A 13,084-nucleotide genomic window follows, 5' to 3' on the forward strand; every position below is an offset into this window, starting at 1 on the left:
TCTAGGGAAGCCCAAGAATAAGTGCCTGTGTGCTCATCTGTTGTAGATATCTGTAATTGACATGCCCAAAACATTCATGCCAAAGTCTACTTATTGAATCTGCATGTGCAACTAAACATGAACCTGTGTCATCAGAAAACTCAAATCCATCAAATCTATAGAGGCATGATGCAAAGTCAACACTCCTAGTGGCCATGATCATCTCCAAATCATGCAAGTCCTGAATAACCACATCATGTGGTGAGAACTTGACTATCTTCCTAGAGCCAGAGTGGCAAATTTGATAGACAAATAGGAGGTTCATCAAAATATCAAGAACACAAAGTACATCCTGAAGAGAGCCCCTGGCCAAAGTAACAGTGCTAGAACCCAAAACTGAAAGTTGTGAAGAGTTCCCAACTATAATCTGTGTGGTGGCACAAGGAGCAAGTGAAGTAAGCAACATAGGAGTGTTTGTTAAGTGGTGAGAAGCCCCGAAATCAAGAATCCATAAAGGCATTGAAGTCATAGCTCGTGCAGAAAGAGCATGACCTTTCTCTGTAGGTGGAGATGAAGATTGAGGAGCTAAAATGTGATGCTCCTTCATGGATTTCCAACACCTAGAAACTGAATGTCCATCTTTCCCACAAAAGCTAGAGTTCTCACTAGATTTATTCTTGGTCTTGGAGGTAGACTCACCCGACTTTGAAGAATCTTTACCCTTGGGAGGGTTTGCTGGAGGATTAGCTCGAGGATTAGATTTTGATGTGTCTTTCTTTGATTTTCCTTTCTTTTTGATTTCCTCTTAGAATTTTGAGCAACCAACGCTTGGCTGGAAGACCCAGAACCATCCACCTACTGGATCTTTGTCTGTTCCCAAGTCAACCTATCACAAAATGTCTCAAATGTAGGCATCCTATGTCTATCTCCAAGGGCATCCATGGTGGAGTAGAAAGTAGAAGAAAAGACCTAATATTGCCCCTTTAGCTTTGAGAGTATCAAAAATATGCACTCATTATCCATTTTGTTCTTCCCACATCCTTGTAAAAATTGCATGTAGGGATTTGAACTTCATCAAAAAGTCCTTGATGGTGGGAAAGTTGCTTGGTGACAAAGATGTCAATTCTACATCCAATTGAAGTGCTCGAAACTCATTCACCTGTCCAAACAAAGTCTAAAATTTTTGCCAATAAACCCGTGGAGTAGTTAAACCATCCAAGTGAAATAGTAGACTGTCTGAAATGTTGAGTGCAATCAGCCCCATGGCTTCATCCATCGTGTTCCTATGTTGTAGAACCTTAAAAGGTCATGTAAGAGTAGGTTGATTCTCATCTATACAAGACCATAGACCTCTTGACATGAGAAGCCTAGTCATTTGTGCCTTCCAAGTGTGGTAGTTTTGTGGTGTGAGACAAGTTATAGATGAATCCGCCATTGAGAGAAAGAAGAAGACGAAAGTAGAAGGGTCTTAACTGAAGTAAATTATAGAAAAGAAAGACACCCCCCCCCCCACAAACATACAAGAATATCTCCCAAATACCACAAAAACAACTATAGAAAGCAAAAAATTGGAAAAGAACTTGAATTTGTTGATGCAGAATAGGAGAAAACAAAAGCCTCTACTTTGATGCAAAAAATGAGAGCTCAAACGAACTTGGAATCTAACAAAACTAGCACCAATGTCTCTGTCTCTAAGTCAACTTTTTGATGCTTCTTTTGGATTGAAAAAAGACCTCTGTATGCTCAAGTTATAGCCAAAAAATTGACTGCTGCTCCAAAAATGCACCTTGCTGGAAAATTACAGGCACAGGATTAAATTTGACGCCCATTTCCCCGTCAGGAGGACGTTGCCAAAAAAAATACATCACTAGGAAGATGATGTCAGCAACCGAAAAGTGACATCAGCTCGCCAAGAAATGATGTCAACACAAGCAATCGAAAAGATGATGTAATTTCCTAGAATGATGATGTCACTACCGAAGTGGCCATAGGGCGACGAAGCAAAAAAGTTCGCTAGTGGCAGTGGCGCCCGAGAGGAAAACTCGATGGCACTGCTGGTTGCTAGTGGTCTCTGGCAGAGCGGTGGTGGAGCGCCAATGGCGCTGTCCTGCGATGGTGCTCCGGATTGGAGCCACCGGTGGAGCAGAGTTTGAGCAACTGGCAGGTGGCTGCTGGGTGGCCACTAGGTGGCATTTTGGTGCTGCTACGGCGGCACCCTTTTTTTTTTTTTTTTTCTTCACTCTGTTCATTCGTACGGCTACCTAGGAGGCCAAAAAAAATTCCAAAAAAATGCCTGAAGCCAAAAATGAAAAGTTTTATATGAATCTTAGTTGTAAATGGCATTTCGGATCTAATGGTAGCGTCCGTTTAGGCTGAAAATGCTCCAAAAATTTGCTCTACCCCCAATTTGAAGAAAAATTGCACAAACAAACTAGGGTTTGTGACTCCAAATTATAGCTTCAAAAATCCTTCGAACAAGAAGCAACAGGGAGGATCTGATACCATGTAGGAGTTGAGAATCTGACTTTGATAATGCACCAAGATCACCTGCAGTGCAAATAGCTTGCTAAAGAGAAACCTAGGGAGCAAAGAGCTTGAAGCAAATACCGCACAAGAATATTTCACAATAGAAAATTAGAGTTGCTATGTGAAAATGTAAAAATGGAATGAATTTACAATGAGTGAGAGACCACTTATAAAGGCCTCATGGAAGCTTGTAGAACAAGCTAGAATGTGGTAGAAGATAAGTATGACAACTCAGCACACATTCACAAAAGGTGGAAAAGATAAGTATGCTATAGGGAACAAACTCCTGTGTTGTCAACAACTAACCTCAACTACATGCATTAACCTAAGTAAGCTTAAGCAATAGAATAAATAATTAAAAATTAATTAATTATTTACTCTAACACAACCTTCTATGCCATAACCAAATTTATTCAATTTGAGCAATAAAGCATGAACATTCACCAAGTTCAAGATAGAACAAGTTACCTTTTGTTTGTATGCCAAATCCAATCAGCTTTCCTTTGTCATCCCGCAATCTTGCTTTTTCATGCATGAATTCCACTTTGAGTCCAATATTGATTAGTTGTGTCACACTCAACAGATTATGTTTTAGTCCTTCAACCCAATAGGCATTATCACATACAAGCTCTTTGGTTAGTGAGACTCTTCATCTTCCTTTTATAAAACAAGGTTTATTGTTACCAAACCTCACACTACCACCATCACAATCTTCAAAATGTTCAAAATTTGTTTTATCACCAGTCATATGATGAGAACAACCACTATCTATGATCCATCTATCATATTTACTCACATGAGAGATTAGTGCCATTTCCTCATCATTGTCAGATTCATTTTTCACAGCAATGTAAACAATTTCATCTTCTTCATCATCAAAATCATTAGAATCCTTAGCTTTGAAACATGCTTTCTTACCTTTGTCCTTGAATGATTTGAAGTCTTTCTTGCCATTTCACTTGTGACCTTTATTCTCATCTTTTTTTTTCTTGTTTGGGCACCTAGCAACAATATGACCAATTTCCTCACATGAAAAACAAATTAAGGGAACTTTACCTATGTATTTTCCTTTGCCTCTAGAATATTTCCTAGCTAGTAGAGCTTCAACCACCTCAAGATCACTATCAGAACTCTATTATGATTCTTCTTCACTTTTTGCTAAGAATATTTTATCTTCTTGCCCTTCTCCTTGAGTGAAATCTTGGCTTCAAATGCTGATTCAATGTTCTTGGAAGCTGGAACATAGTTATCATAGTTATCTAGCTCAAATTTAGTCAATCTTCCTACAATGGCCTCAAAATTTATCTTATGATTTGCTTCACATCTTCTTTCTTGAAGTGCAAAAACTTTGATTGCATAAATGGGAAGTAATGTTCTAAGAACTTTATTGACAATGGTTTCCTCCTCAATGTCTCCTCCAAAAGCTTTGATTGCACTGAAAACTACTTTGACTCTTTCAACATATTTGTCAATTTTTTCATCCTCTCTCTTTCTCATCTGATCAAATTGTCCTCTTAGACTTTCTGCTTTGGCTCTTCTCAGATTATCATTGCCTCCATAGATATCTTTTAGCTTGTTCCACATTTCAAAGGTAGTTTTGTAGTCCTTAACATCATCAAATTATTCATAGCTTAGGGTAGATGCAATGTCTATCATCATGGTGTTATGAGTCTTCTTCTTAGTAATGTCATTGACTGATAGTGTACTAGAAGGAGTTAAATATGATTCATCAAGATATTTCAATCCCTTGTCTCTAATGGAAGCCAAATGGAGTCTCATGAGACCTAGCCATGCTGAAAAGTTATCCCTATTAAGCCTTGGAATTTCCCTCTTGTAAGACATCTTGATCTTTAGCTTAGATCCTTGAAATCCTTCCTGCAAGCACTAGAAGATTTGATACCAACTGTTGGAAATATAGATGGAGTAACTAAGAGGGGGGTGAATTAGTTACCACAAAAACAAATCCATAGATCCCTTAGATGTCTTATAAAACTAGTTACTATTGTCACTCAGTAGCCACACAGAAAAATGTTGTAACTCAATAGATGTATGTTAACTTATTACTGATCTTTAAGCATTCACAAAGATTTAACATGCATGCATAAACAAAATAACATCAACACAAGAGACACTATATTTAATGTGGAAGCCCAATATGGAAAAACCACCAAGTAACTAGCTACTGATTTTCACTCTTCTGAAGTGAGCCCTATTAGGAGCCAACCTTGTTAAAGGTTACAAAACACATTGTTAGGTGTGACCTTGTTAGAGGATTTAATCACCCTGCTAGAAGTGAACTTGCTAGAGGACTTTAGAAAAATTCAGTAGAACTCTCCACCTTGTTAGAGGGTTTACAAAATGGTTGTTAAACCAACTCTATTAGGAGATTTAGAAATCACTGCTACAATTGTGAGAAAGTAACAATGAAGTAACTTGAATGAGATGCAATTGATCTTTGCTAATATAGATATATGTTCTACTTCAATAGATCCTCTCTGATCGAATACACCTTTTCTAATCCTCAAGGATATTTGATCCTTCTTCTAAATTCACTCACACTTCCTTAATCAACTCACTTGCATGCTCGCTCATTCATTTGTACATTTAGAATTCACAACTTGACCTTTTATTTATACCTTACAAATTATCAAGTTGGCTCAATTACAAGTTACATTTACAAATAAACATTACATCAGTCGGCTACAATCATTACATGAAACATTTAAACTTTATTTCTCAAAACAATGAAATCCTTCATTGGTCAACCCTACTCGGTAAACACTACTCCAGAAATGATTTCCAGTGTTAAACAAGTGAAGCTTGGTAAACACTGTGAACTCTACAAAATCCTTTGGAGATCGAGTGAACTTGGTAGACACTAACTTTCCTTCACTAACCTTGTAAGCTTGGTAGATACTAATTTCTACCACAAAAGCCTTCATTGCCCGAGTGAGCTCAGTAGAAACTATCTTCTCTTTATAACTTCCAGAAATGCTTGGTAGACTCTATAATTCACTTAATTGACCTTCTGAGCTCGGTAGACTTTGTCTGATAACTTATATGACATTTGTGTAACATCAAAGACAACACACAATTGAACAATTGTATCCAACACCTAAATCCCAAGAACTGTGTATTTTCCATTGACCAAGAAAAGTTTTGAGGACATATTGTGTCAAGAAATGGGCTAACAATAGATTTAGAGAAGGTAGAAGCAATTCTTTTTCTCCCACTTCCCAGCCATAAAAAGGGATTATAGAGCTTCCTTGGTAGGATCAACTTCATAAGAAAGTTCATCCATGATCCTCCCTTCATGGTGAAACCTCTCACAACTATGTTGAAGAAGAACCTAATGTTCACTTGGACCAAAGAAGGGAAGGCTAGTTTTGAAGAGATCAAAAGATCAATTGCATCAGCTCCCACTCTTGTCAACCCAACTTTGATAGGGATTTCATCCTCTACTCTCTTGGAGGAGAATCAAGCATTTTAGTTGTCCTCGCGTAGCTAAATGATGAGAATTTGGAGCAGCCTGTTGCTTTCTTTATTGAAGGGCTTAAAGATTATGAGGGTAGATAAAACTATGTAGAGAAACAAGTCCTTCTTGTAAGGGCTATGAAAAATTTAGACATCTTATGTCTCATAACAAGATCCAGCTTTTGGTCCCACATGCAAGTATGAAGGAGTTCCTATTAAACAAAGGAATCAATGAAAAGAGAGTCAGATGGATTACTAGAGTTAGGGAATGCGACATTGATATCAAGATCACCAAGCATGTTAGAGGCAAGGTACTATGTAAGTAGATGGCTTCATCTTTTGAGACACATGATGAATTTTCCCTCTTAATTCAAGGTGAGTAACTAGTGGAGAATGAAGATCAAATCGATTAGTTGCATGACACGACTACCTTCTTGATAGAAGTAAGATATCTCCAAGGCCTAGACAGGGCCAAGAGAAGACAATTTAGATTATAGGATATTCCCTATGTCTTGGTGGATGGAATATTATTCATGAAGGATTCTAATGGAGTTCTATTGAGATGTATACAGACTAACCAAATCAGTAGGTTGTTGAAAGAGTTCCATGATGGCCCTGCTGGTGGTCATTTCTTAGCTAGAATTACTACAATGAAAATAATAAGGGCTGGTTATTATTAACCAACCCTATTTAATGACTGTACAAGTGGGTGAGGAAATGAGAGAAATGTTCTTTTTTCTTAGGAAAGAAAAGATTATCTACCCTTCCTCTCCATCCCATCGAAGTTGACCAACCCTTTGCTCAAACGGGATTGGATTTTATTGGCCCAATAAATCCATCGTCTAGTGCTAGTCACAAATGGATCTTGGAAGCCACAGACTATTTCACAAGGTGGATAGAGGTAGTGGCTTTAAAAGATGCAATAGAAGCTTTAGTGGTTGAATTCCTCGATGAAATTGTGTCTAGATTTGGTGTTCCATCAACTATCATATCTGATAATACCAAATCTTTTGTTGGAGCTCATACACGCTATTAGGCTCTAGAACATGGGATATATTTGAGTTCTTCCTCAAATTAATATCCCAAAGGGAATGTCTTGGTTGAATCCTCCAATAATAACCTCATCAGAATCATAAAGAGAACAAATGAAGATAACTAGAGGTGTTGGCATTCAAAGCTAAGAACTGCACTTTGGGCTAACAAAATTACACCCAAGAGAGAAATTGGGAACTCACCTTTCATGCTAGTATATGGAAGGGAAGCTAGGCTTCCTATTTCACTTAAGTTCCCCTCTCTTGAGCGCTCATTAATTAGAGCTAGAGAACAATGATCCCATGACAATTAGGTTAATAGAACTGATTAAATTGGAAGAAAAGAGATAGTAGGCTATGCATACACTTGAGGCTCGTCAGCAACAAGTCAAAAGAAGTTTTGACAAAAGGGTTGTAGCTAGATTTTTTAGAGAAGGAGACCTTGTTCTCAAGTGGTATGTAGATAGAGCATAGCTTGGTAGGCACTCCAAATTTGACATTATGTGGAGTGACCCTTATGTTATCACCAGTTGCAAGTAGGCCAATATTTTTTAGCTATCCAGGCCTAATGGCAATATTTTGTCAATTCCAGTCAATGAAATTCACCTTAAGCCTTGCTTCTATGAAAGGTTAAGGTTTTATGTATATAGTAGAGAAGTTTCTTGTTTTCAATAAGTGCATGGGTACAGGCTTCTCTGTAGGAGATAGCAAAGTTTTGAAGTTTTCCAATTGTAGAGAAGAAGCAGAGTTTGTGGTTTTAGATAGTGTATGAGGTTCATTTTTTGGTGACTCCATCCAAGTGGATTGCTTAAGGCCACTAATCTCATGCTTAGCAGGCAAGTATCCCCTCTAAGTTACCATAAATGTTCACCATTTTTGCCCCTCCTTCAAAAACCCAATTTTCAGGGTGGTAACCATGTTCATGTCCTTTGGATTATTCATTATTTACCATGGAATCTAATGGTATACAATAAAGTCTTTTGAACTTTCTTTTAGTCTTAAGTCTCTTAAGAACTTCATTTTGAATGAGCATTTTTGAGCTACAACGATGCAATCATTCCTCTTCATATAGTCACAAATGGTTAAGCCTAACCCATGGTAGGGATTGTGATGTAGTGATTCCTTTTATCACTCATTCATAGGGTTAACTTTTGAGTTAACATTTCAAGTGGTGATGTTGTGATCTTCCTCATATTTTCACAATCGTGGTTGATTAAGGTCAACCCTCAGTCAAGGTCGCGAAGTGGAAAAAGCCTAATATTGCATGTTCATAGAGTTAAGAGATGGGTTGATAGTTTAGGCTTCAATGCTACAAACTATTATGGGTCACATAGTTGCAAGGAGTTAGGGGTTAACTAGAGTTAGAGTTACAAAGCAGTGAAACACCTGATTGCATCATTGCTAAGTTAGCATCAAGGTTAATAGATCAAGTCATGATGGTGTGATTATGGTTAAATTACAATTTTCGTAGAGTCGTAGGTATCTAGGCTATGGTTCATGTTTAAGTCATGACCATGCAAAGAAAGAAAATGCAATAAAGATAACATTAGTTGTAGGGTTCCAATAATTTGATGTTATATTTAGTATAGACGATGAAGGAGTGACTAAGGGCAAACTAATTGTTTTCATGTCATCACACGATTAGAGGGTTGTTAAGTCTAAACTACAGTGATGGTGCAAAGAGCCAATTGCACATAGTCATAGGGTCACAATGGTTAGGGAGATAAAGAGGAAGCAAGCTGAAATGTAGCAATTAAACATGAAATGAAGATGGTTGCATCTTTGTGGGGTTAGATAGTTAATAAGAAAATCAAGTGGCAAATCCTTGAATAGATATGAGGATGTAGGATCAACATAAGATAGAAAGTTGGGGAGGTGGAAAAAAACTTTGAGGGCATTGCACCACATGGTAGGTTAGATGTTTGACTTCAATTGAAAAATTTGATTTATCTGATCTGGCACATCGAAAATAGTCTTAGAGGCAGCTCCTTTAATGGAAAACTAATTCCTTGATCATCTACAATTACTTTTTGATGATCTCCATGCCTGTTTGATTCAAAGGACATTCAATCCCTGCCCTAAGCTATCCATTCACATAACCATGTAGTTATGATCATTGTTTATATCTCTTCAAGGTCAAAGTTGGGGTGAAAGATATGATTTTTCTGCATTTGGGCACGCATCCGATCAAATCTTCCTTGGCTCAGCAGTGATTATTCTCTGCAAAATTTAATGGTAGTAGTTGAACTTTGGCTTAAGGCAGAAGTTTCTCAATTATGCTTGAACTATATAAGAAAGTTTTGTACCCTTCTAAGGGTTGATATTTTCTTTGATTCTATAGCAGTAGTATTCTATGCTCTATTATTGTAATTCCCCTTTTGCCTATGAATGAATATAATTCTCAATTGTATCTCCTTCTTCCATTAATATATCATGCAATATCATTTGCCTTATATTGATATATTGCTTTCATTCTTCAATTATATGTTGTATCTATTATCTTTGAATGATATAGAGTGAAGTCCCTTCCCTATACCATTTCATTGATTTTTGATCTGTGCATGATTGTTGAGTCAAAGTTAAGATAGAATCTATGTATTTGAGGATTATATTGATGAACTGTGCTTCCTTGGGTAGCGATAAGATTGAACAATACTATTTGGTGTATCACCCCTCTTAGATTAGAATAGGTTTTTTTTTTCATGCATTCCTTCTCCCTTTCCCTCTCAAGAAGTAGTTAGGTGCACCCTAATAGTATGGAAGTTGGCCTTCTCTAGAGACTCAATCTCTAATTGCAAAATCCCACACTTTTGAGATTGTGGATATCTTCATCTCCTATGTTATCAATCTTACATTGGATTTAGCTGCTAATATCCTCAACATGAAGCACATTCTCTAGAACTTGCAAAATACACCCAACGGGTCATCCAAAAGTGAAACAAATGGATATTTCTTAAACACATACCATGGTCTATCACTCACATCATAGACAGTCTAACTAGTCATTGCAATTCTATTGTATTTACTAAAAACCTTAGCTTTAGCTCTGTAAAATACCTTAAAAATATGTTAGGATTTTACATCTTTGTGGTTCACAAACTCTCTTCACACTTAAATTCATTGTAAAGTTTGTCTTCAATTCACTAAAGACACTTTGCATGAACAAATGGTACACACAATCTTGTTTGTGATCCTTAAATTAGTTCAAATCATGTTATACATTAAATGTGTATCTACCACAAATTCAAATATTATATCTATTTATTAGTAAGCTTGTTTTCTAAATTCCTACTCATTGAGATCATATCTAGACTTGTGCACTTGACCATAGGTTTCTATTTATGTCCTTTACCTTCTATTAACTACACAACTTCCAACTCTCTCTCTCTCTCTAACATCAATTATGACCAACTGATGAACTGCCTCTTTTAGAATTGCTTAATTCAAGTAGGATGAGTCACAAACAATCTATGACTTCAATGTCTTATCAAGTGCATCGAAGTATTGTTCCTCTAAAACTATATAAGAGATTTTTGGATCCTTTTCTACCACAAATTCTTCCTTGATTTCATTAATCTATTCTTTGATTGCTTCCTTCTGACTATTATCACTATCATTATCATTACTTCTATCATTTTTGTTATTGTTCCTTCTGTAAATAGGATTCCTGTCAAAGTTCCTTCTATGCATTCTACAATATCTTGATATGTGTCCAAAGTTATTACATAACTGACATACAAGTATATTTCTTCTCTGATTTTCTCCATTCTAATTCTCAAGTGCTCTGCAATTCCTTGCAATGTGTCCAAGATTGTTACACTTGTAACACATAAACTAGTTCTTGTCTCCATTAGATTTTTCTCCATCATTTGATTGTATCTGTGATCTTCCTCTTTTATTACCTATAGGATTAGTATTCCTAATTATTATACTATTTGCATTGTTATCGTCAAACTTAGGTTTCTTACATTCTACTACGTTATGTCTGTAACCATGATAATTATAACAAAAGAAATTAGTAATAGGTTTAAAAGACTTAATTGTGCAATCTATTTTCATATGTCCAACTTCATTACATATGAAGCACTACCTCTGAATTCACATCTTACTTCCTTGTGTTGTTCATCTTTCTTAGGTTTATCAACTTGCTCTATTTTCATAGGTTCTTCATGTTTTGTTGACAAATCAATTAATTCAACTTCATTTGATACTTTAGTGGATGTGTTTGATTCTACCTTAGTTAGATCAAATTCCTTAGGCCATTTAATAATTGGATCTGATTCTCTTCTTATTTCAACTTTCTTGGTTACTTTCTCTCCAATCAGATTTCCAAGTCATGTCTTGTCATAAGAAGGTCTCTAGTGAAATATTTGTTCATCTATCTTCTCACTACTAGAATAAATTTTCTCTAACTATTGCTTACCTTTTTTCAATTCTCCTTTCACAATGATATTGTACTTTTCTAATTCTACATGCTCAATCTTGATAGTATCTAATTTAGATGTAACTTGACTTAACTGGGATCTAAGGTCTACATTCTCAATTTTTAGTTCAGGTTCATTCTTGCCACCATTTTTCTTAAGACTCAACTTAAGTTGAACAATTTTTAGTTTATGTTTCAAAATCTCATTTTCTTTCTAGAGATTTCCTACTTCATCATTGTCACTAGTCTGCACAATTGATTCCTTGCCAAATTCCAGATCATCAATCTTGTCTTTCATTTTACTAATGAAAGCTTTTACATCTTCATATCTATCTTTTAGGTTATCTCTTTCTTCAGTAAGAAGGTCAATCTTCTCAAGAGCTTCTTCAAGGTTTGTCTTCAACTATTACATATCTATAAGGATCTTCCTCAAGTTGTTAAACTTCTTCTAAGTAACTAGGCTTTGATACCAATTATTAGAAATAGATAATACTTAGAGGGTGAATCAGTATTCTACAAACTTTTTTCCACAACTAAATATTGTTAATTAATTTATAACATGTATATGAAAGTAAACCAACAATGTTAAATAGTAAATATAACCATACACATAGAGAACTCATAACACCATTATTTTTTAACTAGGGAAACCCTAGCAAATAAAAAACCCCAGTGGGGATGATACCCACTAGATGATTCTCTAAATAATAGGATCATGTTAAGGATATTGATCATATTAGGAGTCTATGAAATACATATAGTGTCTTGAGTCCTTGTTAGAGGACTAGGCCTTGTTAGAATCCTCAACCCTATTAGGAGTTGGTGGATCAAATATAATGTATACAAGAAGAGCCCACTGCCCTAACATGCAATAATACAATTCAATTTTTCACAAGAATACATATACATATTGTTGGAAGCATGAATCTTGATGATATTCTTATGGGGAGTATTATAGATATGTTACTATGATGATATGTTACATTCACGACTGAGTTTGTCATAAATGTCAACATAGTAGTTTTGTGTGGTATCTGACAGAAGAACAGTGGAAAGATCAAGTTGGTACAGATGGCTAGTTGAGTATTCTCACTATCTGAGGTTATGGGAGATAAATCTAAGTATCTAGTATATGTAGTTAACATCAAATGAAGAAATGATAAGTCTGGAAGAAGTTATGTAAGTTTTGGTGATGTTTGTTCTGAGATAGAGTTTATAGAGGCATGTTCTGGTAAACTTGTTATATCTCTTAGTAGGGTTATTATTTTGAGAATCAAGGTTAAGGATATGAAGAAGACACATTGATGATGACATGGCTAAGTTCTCTCATTATAATAGTGTGTGTATGGAAAGTTATTCAAGTTGCAAGGCAGAAGATTAATGTTATTGCTAAGTGTAACGTGTTCTTAATGTGGTCTTATAATAATTAATTGAGAAGGCTTAACAACCAACTTAGGGAATTGTTGTATGGACTCACTATAAAGGAAGGACATTCTCCTTTATCATGAAGTATGGAAGTGTATTGATGTGAAGTGATTGTAAGCAACAGAGAGAGTAGAATGTGAAGTTGAGCAGAGTAGAGTGGAAGTGAAGGAAACTTCATTACCAAGGTTTTGCTAAGTGATTTGAGGTTTGAATTTGGATCTGAGGT

General features: G+C 35.9%; 1 pseudogene; it reads left to right on the forward strand.

Annotated features, from left to right (window-relative positions):
• Positions 1-13,084, forward strand: part of LOC149536998 (uncharacterized) — a 195,256-nt pseudogene that overhangs the window by 143,871 nt on the left and 38,301 nt on the right.

Source organism: Cupressus sempervirens, chromosome 10 (genome assembly GCF_028749045.1).
Source record: "Cupressus sempervirens isolate cs-2001-9-10 chromosome 10, ASM2874904v1, whole genome shotgun sequence".
Classification (NCBI taxonomy): Eukaryota; Viridiplantae; Streptophyta; class Pinopsida; order Cupressales; family Cupressaceae; genus Cupressus; species Cupressus sempervirens.